The 16,439-nt window shown below is 38.9% G+C and overlaps 1 long non-coding RNA gene across 1 annotated transcript in view; it reads right to left on the bottom strand.

Moving 5' to 3' along the window:
• LOC143369814 (uncharacterized) overlaps positions 1-14,864 on the bottom strand; it is a 129,498-nt gene extending 114,634 nt beyond the window's left edge. Inside the window, exons 1-2 of the long non-coding RNA XR_013085497.1 lie at positions 14,545-14,864; positions 13,495-13,965 (exon numbers count right to left, since the gene is read on the bottom strand). This is a non-coding gene — a long non-coding RNA (uncharacterized LOC143369814). The remainder of the gene's footprint in view (positions 1-13,494; positions 13,966-14,544) is intronic.
• Between the last annotated feature and the right edge of the window lie 1,575 nt (positions 14,865-16,439).

Genomic DNA, 16,439 nt, shown 5'->3' with positions numbered 1-16,439 from the left:
TATTATAAACGGGGATTGACTGATCGCAGGTAAGATGAAAAGTATAAAAGCATAAATGGTGGTTGATGGGGGGGGGGGGGGGGGTATATTTCGAGTTTGCAAATTTTTGAAGTTGAAATTAAAAAATTTTTAACTCAAACACTTTTTCTATGCCACAAATAGTTAGGAATCAAGTATACCAAGTCTGTTTCGTTTGGCGATTTTTCAAGGAGTATTGCATCGCGCCAAACTGTTCATTATAAAAAACAACGATACGTTCCTAACATATTTCAGTGCTCTGTTTCGTTAGTTTCAGTAAGAAAAATATTTCGCTCTGTGAATGTTCTCTTGTTAGTCAATTCCAATTTATTAATCAGCCATTAGCAGCTATAATTTTATTCAGCAATGCATGCAACGTGCACCATTTGCGCCAACTCGTGGGAATGCCATTTTTCGAACAGAAGTAAGTACCCATACAACTGTTACGAACGCGGACCTATCTGTGATTTTTAACCCTTTCAGGTGTCCGGAATGCACGTAACCCGCCGGGTTCACCGTTTCCTACAGTGGGGTGATGCAACCGAGTTTTCCACGAAAACCTAATATTCAATTGAAGGCATTCATGCTCCCACTACTTTCTAGCCGAATGTCACAGTATAAAAAGGGCCACTAAAGGCTCGTATAGACCGGGCAACATTCGCTGGCAACTTTGTCGCCAGCAACTCCAGCGAGTCGCCTGGCAGCTCGCTGGGATGCATCTACTTTTCTCGAGCGACTTGTACCGAGCGGCTGGTATCCGGCAACTTGTGTCCGACACCTTAAGGGGACTAGGCAGTCGAAAAATCGATTTTTTTATTGCATTTTCCGAAAGTACTATCTTTTCTGAATAAAATGCCGCTTGGTTTACAATAAAATTCGCTAAATTGTAGATTTGGCAGCTAAAAACGTCAAGAGGCAACCTAGCGTTGGCTTTGCCTAGAAACTTTAAATGCATTTTTCTCGAATATTTTTTTCTCTTCATTTTTTCCTGATTGCGAGCGAATTGAGGTTGAAATCGACTTGGAAAAAATTACAGGATGTGTAGAACATGTGTCACTTCGGCGCAAACCTCTGGTATGGTGTGTAAAAATTCGAGATTTTCATAAAAAAATCCGGTGACTTCTTAATTTTTTTTATGAAAATCTCTAAAAAGTCTCTTAAAAATCTCTAAAAATCTCTAAAAATCTCTAAAATCTAATAAGAAGAGTATTGACACGGAACTGACAAGTGTGTTTAGACCTTTAAGGAGGCCGTTCCAATGAGCGGCTGGCGAGTGCGGCCGGCGGCAGTCGCCAGCCGCAGTACACTGGTACAATGGAAAAGCATTCATCTCAACTCTTATGTGCGGCTGCGACTGCTGTGGCCGCGCCAGGATTGCTATAGTCTCTGCGCGTCTGGTTCATGAGCAGCCTAGGCTACTCGAGACACAACACAATGCCATGAGTGTCTGTTTTCCGCCATAACGGCAGAATCTCCTAGTCGCACTGCGGCTGCCGCACGACTCCTCCAGAAGCAGTCTAGCGACTTTAGCCGCACTAGCGACTCTGGCCGCACTAGCGACTCTGGCCTGTGATGCCAGATCGGGGACGGGTTCCCTCGAGAATTTCCCCCACCTCGCGCACACTACGCCGGAACTGCGTATCCGTGAGTTGAACTCCGAAGCACCGAGCTCACGGACACGCTGCTCCGGCGTAGCATGCGCAAGGTGGGGGAAATTCTCGAGGGAACTCGTCCCCGATCTGGCATCACAGACTCTGGCCGCACTAGCGACTCTGGCCGCACTAGCGATTCTAGCCGCACTGCAACCCATCGTCACATTCGGACAGAATATCCGGAAATAAGGAAAGAAGTCAGAATTCAAAACTCATGGAATTATGTTTTTTTTATATATATATCTTGTAAACTAATAATATAAGCTCTTATAAAAAAGGGTAAAAATATCATGACGGCTACATCTGATCTGTGTATAAACACATATCAATTTTTTTGTTTTTGTGCAGAATTTTAAATCAAGTCTTTTAAAGTTTGGTAATATAAAAGAAAAAAATGGGGTCCGAAATGAGTAGTATCGATTTTGCAAAATATAGCAAATAATTAGTGACATACAGTTCTTTTTCCATAAGAAACCCATTGAAAAATATCAGTAATTATCGGTGATTATTAATTTAAACAAAACGATATTCGGCTGCTTCCCTTACTACTCGACTTTTCCTTATAACTTGAAAACGGAAAGTTTCCCCAACGTGCGACTTAAACCACTAATAAAGTACCAAATACCAATAGTTTTCTATTTTTTATCACGTTTCAGTTAAAAAATAGAACAAACAAATTAATAGATGTAAAAAATATTAAACTATACATCATTAGAAAGCAATAGTTTTATCCTATTTTTGCCATAAATTTAATTCCGATATCTTAAAAGAAACACCCAAAAGTCACTGACTTGTTCAATCCGGCAGATAAACAGAGCACGATGTACATATAAAAAAAGGTTAGTCTCTCACTGTCTTCGACGGTCCTCGAGACCCCATACAACAATAGACCCTTTTTTCAAGTGCTCGAAAAGGGCCGGTGTGGCGCGTCGTTGCACTGGCGGTGCCATGGCGTTGACGCTTAAGTATAGGAAATACCATTTGCGGCTGGCGACTGCGGTTGTAGCCGCCGGCCGCAGTCGCCAGCCGCTCATTGGAACGGCCACCTTTATAACCAAGACCGTTCGGCAGGGCCACCCTTAGAGTTTGCGGGTCCCGGGGCAAAAGTCGATATTATTGAAAACATCTAATTGAAAACTTCATGCCTCACCTAGGCTTGACGAAAATCTATTCTAGAAAAATGGATACCTTGACAATTATACTGAATTCATTTAATTTTTATAAAATGAAGTCCCTAAGCGCGAGACCCGGGACAAAGGACCCGTCTACCCGTGCTAAAGGCGGGTCTGCCGTGCCTTCGGACGCGCAGGTACCGTTGTCAACCGCTGACTCGCGGGACAATACGGTCATAAACCGCGACCCTGGCGAAACACTCTGGCCGATAAGCCTGATTAAGTTTCGGGAACCAGATGTGGTACACAAATCAGCCCCTTCGGTTTTTACCTAAATGTGCTAGATGTAGCAATTAAAAAGTATTATCCAACATCAATACTTCTCGCGGAGAGAGACACAGGAAGAAAAATGGTAGTCCGTTGACTGCGCGTGGTCCCGCCTGCGCCGTCCTTCCTGCAAATTCGAGATGGATCCCTTATCTCTCGAGTATAAACACGCGATCGAATTTCAAAACAAAAGCACGCGTTGACATATTCCGTGCGAAAGAAGTCTAAGTAAAAATGCTAAGCATTTTATGTATATATCAATTAAAAATAAATTATAAAATTCTCTCTCTCTATATATATATATATATATATATAGAATTTTATAATTTATTTTTTATATATATATATATATATATATATATATATATATATAAAGGTAAATTATTTTGTTGGGAGGATGTTTAAATTTATAAAACTTTAAAAATTTTAACCAATTATTTTTTATTAAAAAGATAGTTTATTAAAAATTATTAAATTAAATTACCTTAGGGATCACAGCGTAATATCTTTGGAGAGATCATATTTATAAAGATGATTGCGACCTCGATATCCCCGCTCCCCGCTCCTTAATATTTTAAATTTTAATTTAACTAAACATCCTCCCAACAAAATAATTTACCTTTATATATGTATATCAATTAACAATAAATTATAAAATTCTTTAGGGTCTTCTCGTCCCATACAAAAATCTAAGCATTTTTACTTAGAATTTAAATTAATAATATTAATCAAAGACAGTAAATATTTCATCAACTCGTTAATACAAGCCTTCAATATAACGACAAATTATTATGCTACCTTTGTAAAGTCAAAATACTGTAGCCATTTAAATAATTCATTGGGCAGAGCAGACTTTAAATTATAAAACAAACAGACATGTTTTTAATAAACAGGTGAATATTTTAAATTTTAATTTAACTAAACATCCTCCCAACAAAATAATTTACCTTTATATATATAGGGTGTCCACGGGGAGACTGGGCAGCTGGATATCTCCTAAAGTAGTGGAGACAAAAATTTTTTTTTACATGGACTTGCATGGTTCGAGAGGGACAATTTATTAGCGCAGACGAATTTTGTTTTCGATTATTATTTTAAAAGATACGATGGTCAAGTTCGGTTTTTCAAATGGAACTATTTTTTTTGAAGACCTGAGTTGATAGTGCGTTCCAAGACAAATTCAATAAGCTTTAATGTATACACTTTATTTCCACTGGTTTTTGAGATATTGCGCTTGCAAATCTACTCATTTTCACTGGAAGAAAACCCGCTGGAATACCAAGCACCAGGGGCGGTCTTGCTGGCGCCACGGGTTGCATTGCCCGTTGTTATGAAGGAGTTAGGTGAATATAAAAGATCACTAATATGTTCACTAACTTCAATTGTTAATATATATTTAATATAATGTTCGGACACAATAATATTCGGAATATGCGTGGTAACCTCGGTAACCGTTTACATGAAGAAGTCAGGAGTGTTTCGGCGTTGAGACTAATACCAGGACTGCCCTAGGTCAAGGGAGACAAGCTTATATACTGTCGAGATAGGTAGGTACGTAAGGGCGAGCCTGCCCTTTGGACATGACTCGAAGTGACGAATCCTGCGTGGTGATGCGGCAGTTTGGGATGACGCGTTGTTGTTGAGAATACACTCATTGTGTATTCTTACTCATTACACCGTTTAAACAGATACCTAATTGCCAAAGGGTTACGCCAGGAATGGCAGGCCCAAAGGCTGGACAATTCTTTCCCATACAAATTACATGAGTTGTATTTGGTTTCATGGAGTCCCTTTAAAAAAGGAAGTGCCCTACTGGAAGGGACCGAATCAAACTGTTAAAAATGGTTATTCGTAACTAAACACGATATCCGTCATCGATAATGGTTAGTCATAACCAAAACCATTTAAAGAAAGAAATTAACTCTTATGCCATAACTTTTAAAATTTAGGTTATACCAATTATTGTCTCTGAAATAAACTAAGTTCATTCAAAGCAACAGTAAAACAATTTTTATAAAACACAGGCGGTTGCCGTGCGTATTCAGAAATAATTGTGCCACCGTGTATATGAAGGCGTCGCGTGCGGAACGGTTGACAGTGTATATAACAGGCGGTAAGACGGAGAAAAACGTAGGCGGTTAAGTGGGGAGTCGGGCCAATCAGCGCCCTCTCAGAATCATCCCTGCGCGGAAAAAGTTTTCCTTAGGGTGAACCCAGTATACCATCCTGATTCTTTAAACATTTAATTACGTGTTCTGCTTGTAACACCCGTTCGTCTTCTATGAAATTTCTTTATGCAGGATTTGCACCTGCCAATCACAAATGCTATGCCTAGAAATTAACATATTTTACAAAAAAAAAACCACATCACCGCATATAAAACACGTGTAAGTTGTAACCTTATCCACGCCATCTTGGTTAGGCCCCGCTCCTCTGTCAGATACGGCGGTGTGTGCGCAATATTGCAGAAATATTGCAGGAATATTTCACGGCAATGTGTGCGCAATATTGCAGAAATATTGCATGGCAATGCGTGGGCAATTTTGCTAGGGCGTTGCCACTGAAACATTGTACGACAATGCGTGCGCAATATTACAGGAATATGGCAATGCAATGTGCAACATTGCAATATTGCAGCAACGTTCCTACAACGTTCTTGCAACAAAGTGCACTGCATGGATAATTGGCAAGTGATTTGCTAAAAGACACTCTTATTTCGCTGGAAGGTCCCTAACGAACATCGAATAATTGGGGAAGAAGGGAGACTCGGTAACTCACGCGGCGAATTATTTCGATTATTAAATGTAAACACGAATTGTAGACAGAACGTTTTGCATAAAACAGCTTGATCAATTTACCGCGTGCGCAAATACGTGGCGTTATTGTTCATTCGAAATTTTCCCTTTCGCTAGCTTTTCCCCTCCTTTTTGTTCGCACCCAAACGGATGGATGAGACCGGAACGAGAGATTTAATTTAGTGGCCGCGCGTATACAACGCGATAGGTGAAGCATTTTTTCGTCAAATGTCCACGTTTGCGTGGAGTTTTCTCCTTTTTCCCTCTTCTCTTTTTTTCTGGCGAAACAATTGGTCAGGGGTGAACGCGAGGAACGGTACAGAGGGGATGGAGTCAGGAAATGGGCTGGCAGGAGTAGAGAGATTGCCGCGGTGCAGCATGGAGTTGGATGAGAGGGAGATGAAGTGGCAGATTAACGTCACCGACGTAGACCATTCATAACTGGCCTCCCTCTTGGCCGTGTGCGCGTGCCGCGTGTATACGTAAACCTGTGTACAACGATTTATAGAATTGGAAAGCGATATCGGAAAAATAGTAAACTTTATTGATGAATCCCTTCCCGACCTCTAAGCGATATCGCAACGATCGAGTCCACCGCATTCTCCTGCTGGCACTGTGCTACAGGTGGCATGTAAGCCAATGCACGATACTCTACACTCTTTTACCGACACTCTCCTCTACCCTTCCTGAATAATACTTTCGAAATACGTTTAAATCAAACCCCGCTTGATTTCATTTATTTCATTTATTTCGTCGTATTAATTCCTTTTTCTCTTCTTACATCGAAGCAATCTATTTTGAAATTATTGAATCATCAATCACGGATGACTAAGTACATTTGCTTGGGACCAATTTTTCCATTCATTTTCTAATGTTCATGTAAAAGTTCATGTTTTCTATTAGTGCTTCATGGGGGTATTACGAATGGATCGACGAGGTTTCCTTTATGAAAATGAGTTCAAAGTCCACCTTATTCGGACTATTTTTAATTACACGTAACACTGTGTGCCGTAAGTCGTGGTACAAGCGAGACGGGAGAGATATTATGGCTCAGAATTAGTCGAAATGGTAGTGTAACATTTTCACTTTCCAGAAAAATGGCTTTGAAAATCAATCCAGTGTGACATTTTCCACTGTGTCCACTATGAGTTTTTCTATATACCATAAAATGTCAGGTCTTATTTAGTATTAGGATTATTGTACGTACTATTGGTGTGTCAATTTTTTGAATGTTTCAATTTTAAAAACGACTAGTGAGAAAACGGTACAATGTCAGGTTTAAAATTAACCACTACCTTTAAATTTTGTGTAATACATTATTTACCTAGTTCATTTGAAATTATAGAAAAATACGAAAATTATTAAAATTATTCAAAACAAAATTAATAGTTGAGTTTATGAACCGCAACAGAAGCAAACAAGATGTCGCTTCTTTGGTGGACTTTGTTAAATAGCATTAAATTTACTACATACATAACATATGGCTAGATCTGTTGCTAAAGTTACATATATTTTCATTTTGTAATAAATACACATTTCCATACATTTTCATGTGAATGTAATAAACACTAATTTCCACATATTTTTATTTTCATTTTCATGTTTTTATGTAAACAAGACTCACTTTAAACAGTATATGAATATGTAGTTTGTAGTTAAATCTTACTTAATTTTCACTTTTTTCAACTGTGATTTGAAGTAGCTAAACCTCACTCAAATCAATTTCTGAAGATAGTTTCAGATTTAGGATTGAAAACAGCATTAGGGGAGACCGCGGCAGATTCTAACACGGGGTAAATTGTAACACAAGTAAAATCTTTTGAACGACAAATCTGGTAACCCACAGCATCCGAAAGCTGCTTGACGATATCAGCACTAGAGGTGTGCGGGTACCCGACTTTTCGGGCTCGGGTCGGGTCGGGTAAAGTCGGGCGAGCTCGGACGGGGGCCCGGGTCCGACGGGCCTACGGGTAGTCCGACTGTGTCGTGTAGCCCGATTTCTTCGGGTAGCGCCATTGTATCAGGTAGCTTGATTATTTCGGGTAATGCGGTGCTTGATAAGTTGATATACGTGTTCAGCTTTTTTAACCAACCGAGTACTCGAAAAGCATGTACAAAATCTTTACCTATATGAAATTTTACAATAAGATAATTTTCATATTCATATGCTTGTATATTTTTATTACATACTATGAAACATCCAGAAAATATTGTTAATAATGCATTAAAGTTCCTTTTTTTAATATCGCAATACTAAATACATGTTTAAAAACGCATATTTTCCGGATGTTTCATAGTATTTAATAAAAATATACAAGCATATGAATATGAAAATCATCTTATTCTAAAGTTTCATATAGGTAAAGATTTTGTACATGCTTTTCGAGTACTCGGTTGTTTAAAAAAGCTGAATACGTATATGAACTTATCAGGCACCGCATTACCTGAAGTAATCGGGCTACACGACACAGTCGAACTACCCGTGGGCCCGTCTGTCCCGGGCCCCCGTCCGAGCCCGCCCGACTTTACCCGACCCGACCCGACCGCTCGGGTACCCGACACATTCGATTACCCGCACATCCCTAATCAGCACCATCGGTTTTAGTGACACAAACAAGCGTTATGTATTCAATTTATGGTTATACCCCAGAATTTTAGTATTTAGAGCACGTAAGTAAATGTTGTCTTAGCACTTTTATTTCAATTAAACGTCATTAGAAACCGTTTGAATTTTTGCTTTTTTGTCGCAAACAAATTAGTACACATTGGTTTATTATAATGTGTACGCATTTTAGTAATTTGATGTTTAGTTTCTCGTTTGCTGAGATACAACAGAAAAATTCAAGCTCGGGGTAAATTGTAACATGCTACTAGTTACTCCGCTCTAAATGGTGATAAAGCTGGTGCTGACACACCAGAAAAAAATGCTCTAGACGCACAAGAGAAAATCGAGAATCCAAAAAGTATAAAGACAAAAGTAAAGAAAGCGAAAAAGAAGATTTTGATAGAATCAGATGAATAAGCAATTATTGTTTAACTCATATTCAACATTTGATAATGTTTAATAATGATATGTGTTTTCATTTAGATTTTTTAGAAATCTTTATTTGTGTTCATATTTGTATTTAAATAAATAAAATAGATGTGTTACAATTTACCCCGGGACTGGGGCACACTGTAACACAGGTTCAGATTTATTTAAGATGAAGCTAGTCTAAGTGTCCAAGATTTTGTCACGTTCTTTCACGCAATTAGTTCACCACATATGTAAGTAGTAAATCACGCAAATTATTTCCTGTTTGAGGAAAACACTTTCGAGAAAAAACTGTGAAAACTTTTCTTGTTACAATCTGCCCCGGTCTCCCCTACTTTGTCACTAGTCATTGTAAATTTTTCAAAAATTTTAAATTTACCCATAAAATTGACACACCCTAACGTACTATAGATATTAACTACCAGTTTCTACCGTACAAGCGATGCCTTCTGCTTTGGAAGCGTGTAATGAAAATGCATCTGCACGAAAAAGTCTCATGGGATGGCCCCGTGGGGAGTTTTCTTTTTAACTGATAAGTAAGCAGTGCTAGTAAATAAAGCATTGAGAACGTCTGCAGTGGAAGCTCTTACGCCAAACATCAGTCCAGGTGCACGCGTTCTTGATTGATTTTCAGAGTCATTTTTCTGTAAAATGAAGCCACCGGATTTTTGTAGCACACAAACAATGATGGTCTGGGTTAAAAAAATTCGGTGACTTCTTAATTTTATATGAAAATCTCGAATTTTTACGGACCCTATAAGAGGTTTGGCCCGAAATGGCACACGTTTATACACATCCTGTAATTTTTTCCAAGTCGATCTGAACCTCAATTCGTTCGCAGTCAGGAAAAAATGAAGAGAAAAAATATTCGAGAAAAACGCGTTTAAAGTTTCTGGGCAAAGGCGACGCTATAGGTTGCCGCTTGACGTTTTTAGCTGCCAAATCTACAATTTAGCGAATTTTACTGTGAACCAAGCGGAATTTTATTCAGAAAATATAGTACTTTCGGAGAATGCAATAAAAAAATCGATTTTTCGACTGCCTAGTCGCCTTACGCAGGTGACAGTATTATATAAAGGCGGTTAAGTGGATCCCTTGGATTTTTTTCTGTACTTGGGGATTTTGTAGTGTACAGTACTTCAAATCATTTTGTACAGAATTAAGGTCCAACGCTCAGCCGTTTGTTTATAATATTAGTTTAAAGGTAGTCGCGCTGGAGAAAGCCAATAACTGTAGCGGTACGGTATAGTGCCTATACGAGCTATAGTGACTTAGGTGTGAAGTCACTCAGCGGGGTCTTAACCGACACCCTGCTAGGTACTGGTCGCCAAACGTGCCGCCCTACTACCTCTTGCAGGACTGTATTTACAGAAGACCAGGACAAAACCGAGACCCTAAAGATTAACAGAAAATAAAACAGAAATTGAAGATACGGTTTATCATTATTAAAAGACATCAATTAAGCTTTGCTACTGGCTATTACAAATTGTCTCATATTAAATAAAAATCCATTGTAGTAAGGTATATGTACTGCATTAGAACAGTAGTAATATAAATTATTTTATATTAATAACTTATTTGAAATTAAAATCACTGCATGTCTTGAAGTAATTTTGCAGGTTTTACCCTTTAGGGCCCCGGGTTTGTTCTGATCTTCCCTAAACAAGGGGGTGTAATTGACCCCCGAAAATCCGGTTGTTTTCCGATTTTTTGTTATAACTCGTGAACTGTAAAATAATTTCTTCACCAAATGATAGATCTAATTAAAAGAAGTAACTTTTGACTTGAAACTTTTATTCTATCTCTTACAGTTTGCGAGTTATGAGACAAAATCGGAAAATAGCCGAATTTTCAGGGGTTAATTTCACCCCCTTTGAGTGAATTTGTTGAACGAATTATTTTATTTCTGAAACAGGTATGAATCCTCGGTCGACCGCAGCAAATTGGGGTCCGCGTCCCGTAGTCCAGGGTGAAAATGTGAAATATTCATTTCAGCGTATTAAAAAATTCTTTATTTTTTATCGTATCGATATGGAAATGACACCAATGGATTCCTGACGTTCTCCCGATTAAAATCATACCAAATGTCATGCAAATGGGACTTTTTTTACACAAGCAATTTGTATTCCATATGTAAAAGTAGTCCGATTATATATATGTTTGATTTTTCTAATCGTTGGCGTTATAAGTTAGAATATGCTGCTTCAATGCGTCTAATATCTTGTGGTATTACTTGCTTTACAGTTACGGTCTACTTCCACTGATAGTTAACATATGACTGACTTTCTTCTATCATACGCCGCTTTTATGAACTCTTGATCTTTTTTGCTAATTATTTGTTTATTAATTTTTGTAGGAAAAAGTGGACTCCTCATTGGATGGTAAATAATACAAATTTATATACATTTATTCAAATTTATTTTCCCACTTGTAGGAGTCGGAAAAAGAAAGCCACGGGCGCCAGGAATCGAACCCGAGCCGTCCGCGTGCTGATCAGTCGCGTTTGCCACCACGGCTACGCCAACTCCACGGTCCTTGTCTTCCGAACTCCTCATAAATGGACGCCACCTATGGGCCTCATCGCACACCATACGCCGTTGCTTAAATGCCGGTTGCCTACTACACACTCATTTGATGATGAAATTAATATAGATGTTGACATGGAGCTTTCAAATTTTAATATGGCGGAGACGCCACTGCCTCCGCCGGCATCAGCACCAGCACCACGACTACCAGCGAGGCCGGCCACGCCTGATGGTAAATACATACACATTTTAAGGAGTTATGTGCTTTTAGAATGCTTGATAATAGGTCTAAATTTAAATAAAAAACATTTTACTAATAAATTTATTGTTTATTACTAATTATAATTACAGGGCCGTACGTAGCGCGGCATCGTCGCAGCGGATGGAGGGTGCGGGCCCAGAAGGAGAACTGGGCCGTCCTACAGGCAGTAAGAGGCCAGGCTTTCATCCTCCGGACCGGGGCCGTGGCGGCCCTCAGTAATAATATAAATATAAAAATTATATTTTAGAAAAATAAATTTTTTATTTTATACATGAAAATGTACTTATTTCATTTACTCGTACAGTAGGGTTACTTTCTCTTTCAGATGTTGAAATAATTCTCTTCGTCTGCATCGTTAACTGAAATAGGACACATTTACTAATTATTTATAAACTATCATACGTGCTCATATGTCAAGATAAGTGAATGAATAATTGCGTATGCAAAACCCTACCTGCAAATTTGTGCGTACATAGTCTGACGTAGATCACACTGCATCATCTTCTGCTTCTACCGCGTCTCTAGATTGATGACTGAGTAATTTTTTCACACCTTCGGGGTTAATTTTTGTTTAAATATTGTATTGTCATCCACACTACGCACGCCTGCAAAGTTTCAATATAATTGGATGGGTGGAAGTGGGTTAAATTTGAATTGCCAGATTTGAACCAAACATACGTACATCCGTACAAGAAACAAGAATCAAACTCAGCTTATGAGAAGTTTGCTATCTGCTCTGACTCCAAAAGTGCATTACAGGAGACTCAAGACCCCGGGAGGCCAGATGAATTAACCCAAAATATCCAAGCGCTCTATTCAAGCCTCATTAAAGAAGAAAAAGGTATAGAATTTATATGGACACCTTCTCACGTGGGAATCATGGGAAATGATAAAGCAGACCAAGCAGCCAAAGCAGCGACACTACTCACTATCCTAGACCCGTCGGAAAATATCCCGTTGCAAGACTTCAGAACAGAAATAAAAAGAAGATTAAGAGGTAACTGGGCCCAAAAACTGACAACTCTAGTTTCGGCAAAACTCCCAGCGAACAAAACAAGAGACTTTAAACCGGATCTGAGTGGGCTAGTTAGAAGGGACCAAGTAACTATTACGCGCTTAATACATGACCGTACCAAACTGGCACACACCCATTTGATAACAAAAGAAAATATACCTAAATGCGAACTGTGTAACGGACATCTAAATATCAGCCACATTCTTTTTGAATGCGATCATCTCGCTGAAAGCAGGAAAAGGTACCAAGTCAAAAGCAACATAAGTGAAATAGCGAACTCAAGCGAAAACATCAGAAACACAATTACGTTTTTAAAAGCGATCAAAATATATGCCAAATTGTAAAGTTAGAAACGAGCTAAAATTGTTTGTATTTGCGTAATATGTAGGTACCCTGCAGTACATCGATAAACTTGTAAAGTCGCTCATGACCTCAGCAGTTAATGCGACTCATAACCTAAAATAAAAAGATAAAAAAAATCAAACAAACAGAGGATTGAACTGAATAACATTTAGTATAAAATTACACTCGACGATATTTATTAAGTATTTTTTTCACTGCATTATATTTATTATCAATCTATCACACTGCAAAAAACTTATTATACCAAATTTGGCGTGTCCGCACTGGCACTGCAATTATCGTCGTACATGACTTTGATTAGATGATTCTTATAGAACTAATTCGCTATTAGTACTTTTTACTTTCACTAATTTCATAAATAAGCGCTTACAAACCCCATAGGCAACCACACTAGCTACACTGCATTCCACATTAGAGCATACCTGTTTCGCGCAGGCACGACCCCCGGGAGGCGTTGCTACGCCCGACTCCCCACTTAACCGCCTATGGTTTTCTCCGTCGCACGGCCCTCTACTCTCTCTGTTAACTTTTCGTGCGGGAGGTTGTTTACGTTGACAACGGTCAGCTCCCGCGTTTGGGATGTACCAGTTATTCCTTGGAAACCACCACGACCAATCGCGTGCGGTTCAAACCGTGGGCAATAGTGGGAGCTGCGCAGATCGGTCGCAAATCGGTAGGGGCGTCGGTATGCTCTTATATGGAATGCAGTGTAGGTTAAGTTTACCTTCACAGATGTGCTCTCTGTCTGGCTGTCACGTGACAACAATTTATTACGCTATTGGCCGAAACCTTCATCGACTGAACGACGTGCCTGAGAGACATTTCCTCACCCTTTCATGCTCTCCACTTGGCGATGACGATTCTTAACATAAAATTCACCAAATTGGAACTTTGCATTGAAATATCTCAGCTCATAAGGCACGTAGGAAGGAAACGAAGACACTTTTCTTGTGTAAATCAAACCCAAGCTATCCATTAAGACCACTTAAAAATTAATCAGATCAACCATTATTGAGATTCGATAATCGAAGGGTTCTTGATAACGGTGCGTGGCGTTATTGAGCATTCTGTGTCTCGCGCTGCGCATATACTTGGCTCCAGACACTACCGTGTCTCTCGATACTATCGACTTTAACAAATACAATAAAGTGCCTATATCTTTTACAGGATTAATTTCCGGACTCGTGTTGATTGCATTAAGATCCTCCAGAGTTGGGCAAAATGTAATCTAATTACAAATTACATTTTAATCTTAATTTGCAATTAGATTACATTTTGCCCAACTCTGAGATGACCCGGTACATTAGAATTAAATTCCTAGAAGGTGTAACTGAAAACGTGCAAGCTAAAAATTTTCAAAATCAGACAGTCTATTGTAAACATAAAACAAATCCTTAAGACGTATATAACCTCAATATACAATTTACGTGACAACTCGTACAGTTTCGCAGGTTTAGAGTTGTTGCGTACAGTTTTCCGGTTGAGTATTAAATCCTCAAAAAGGTAGCATAGATGCGTGCACACTTCTCGTACTTTATACCGAAGAAGATATACTTAAACATCCTTCTGTTAATATAATCACCTTAGTGCCCGGTCAAGAACTAACGCGTTAACTAGCATGGACCTAGAGAGGACAAGATAACAGTGGAAGTAGCGGCGAAAGGAGTGTCCAAGTGTAACCAGAAAGGATACAGTATCGAAGATATCGGTGCACGGGACACTGTAGCTTTCGCAGGTTTTAATATCGTAGCATTCCCTTTATGCCAGGGGAACGACGCACCACGCGAGATCCACTTTAATCCTAATATACCATACGTGCCGGGCGCCGTCAAAATAATGGCATGTCCCGCAAGATCGAAGCGAACGGGATTCGCACGAACAGGGCCAAAACGAAAGCAATCATCCAGTACCGTCATCGACCAGTTTTGTCAGATTTTATGACTATACAATGTTTCGATCAAGTCACGTTAGATGGCAGTAACAGTTGCGCGAACCAGACTGGCCTGGACAAAATATTCCCTGCGTTCGATGTTTGTTCGAATCGTGGCGAAATACTTGTCAGGACGTTCGCAGGATAATGCCTCGTTACTAGTCAATCAGCTGTCTGAAAATAAAATATTCTCTCTGAAGAGGCGGGTCCTTCCTCGAGCGCACGAAATGCGTCAAGAGTGACTGAGATAATTTCAAGGAAATAATTTTGAGAAATATTCCACGCTGGTTTGTAAGTCAATTATTTTACAGGCAGGACTACAGGCAAGGGAGAACGTATGTACGCCAAGACCAGCAGGGCGTCCTGTGACGCATTCAATTGAAAATCTCAAGGCACCCTCGTGCACCGTTGGACGATAATATATAGGGTTACATTACGTGCCAAATCGATCAGTTATTTTGGTTCAGTGTAAAATTTTCAACAAAATTACAGCAACTCTGCGTTTGTAAAGTTGCATGGATGTAGGCTTCCCGCAGCATGCAGCCAATAGTGTTATTTACAATAATTCTAAAACGACAGGGATCTTGGGTTCAGTTTACTTTAGAACTATACACTAACAGTAATGTAAATTGTATACTGAATTGTCTCAAATTTTTTTTACATGATTATAATGCATTGAAAAATCTGAAAAAAAATTGCTTCGAGTTTTTTCAAATATTTTTTCACTTCCACTGTGTATTGATTATCGTGAGGAAATCCAGCTTTTGTGTTCTTTTCTCGTTATTTTTGTAATGAACATTCTTGATCAAATGATAATGTTTTAAATAAGGAGTTTCGAAAAAGTAGAATTTTTCGCACACAAAAGTGCCTACAGGGCATTTTTTTATATCGAACGTAAAACCAGGAAATTAATATTTGAAATTTTATATATACAATGTACCTATGTACCGTTCGCTGAGGACAAATTTATAATGTGTGCAATCGGGATGGAGACGATTAATTTATGGTTGCACTATTATTTCCCATTTTATGTTGTTTTTATAGACTATAGAGGGCGGAGGAGTAGCTTCTTTAAAAGATAGGTGTTCCCGGCGCACAGTGGTACATAATGACATTTTTTGTTCAAATCACCCTACAGGTCGTAATTTTTCAGGAAACTTGACGATTTTTTTTTAAATTCTTCGCAATTAAATTCTCTATCGATCTGTCTGGCCGAAATTTGGAATTTCGTTGCTGATTTTTTTACATTTAACGAATTATACAGCACTTTTCGAAAATCAGTATCTGTGGGCTTTTTTGGCCGCCACTTCCGAATTTAAAGTCAGATTTTCGAAATTGAAGGTGGTGAATCCATTATGCTGAATATAGTTGACTTTTCTGACTCAGTATTGATAAGCAGGATTTTT

Source organism: Andrena cerasifolii, chromosome 6 (assembly GCF_050908995.1).
Source record: "Andrena cerasifolii isolate SP2316 chromosome 6, iyAndCera1_principal, whole genome shotgun sequence".
NCBI lineage: Eukaryota > Metazoa > Arthropoda > Insecta > Hymenoptera > Andrenidae > Andrena > Andrena cerasifolii.
This window is presented reverse-complemented; position numbering and strand designations above follow the sequence as displayed.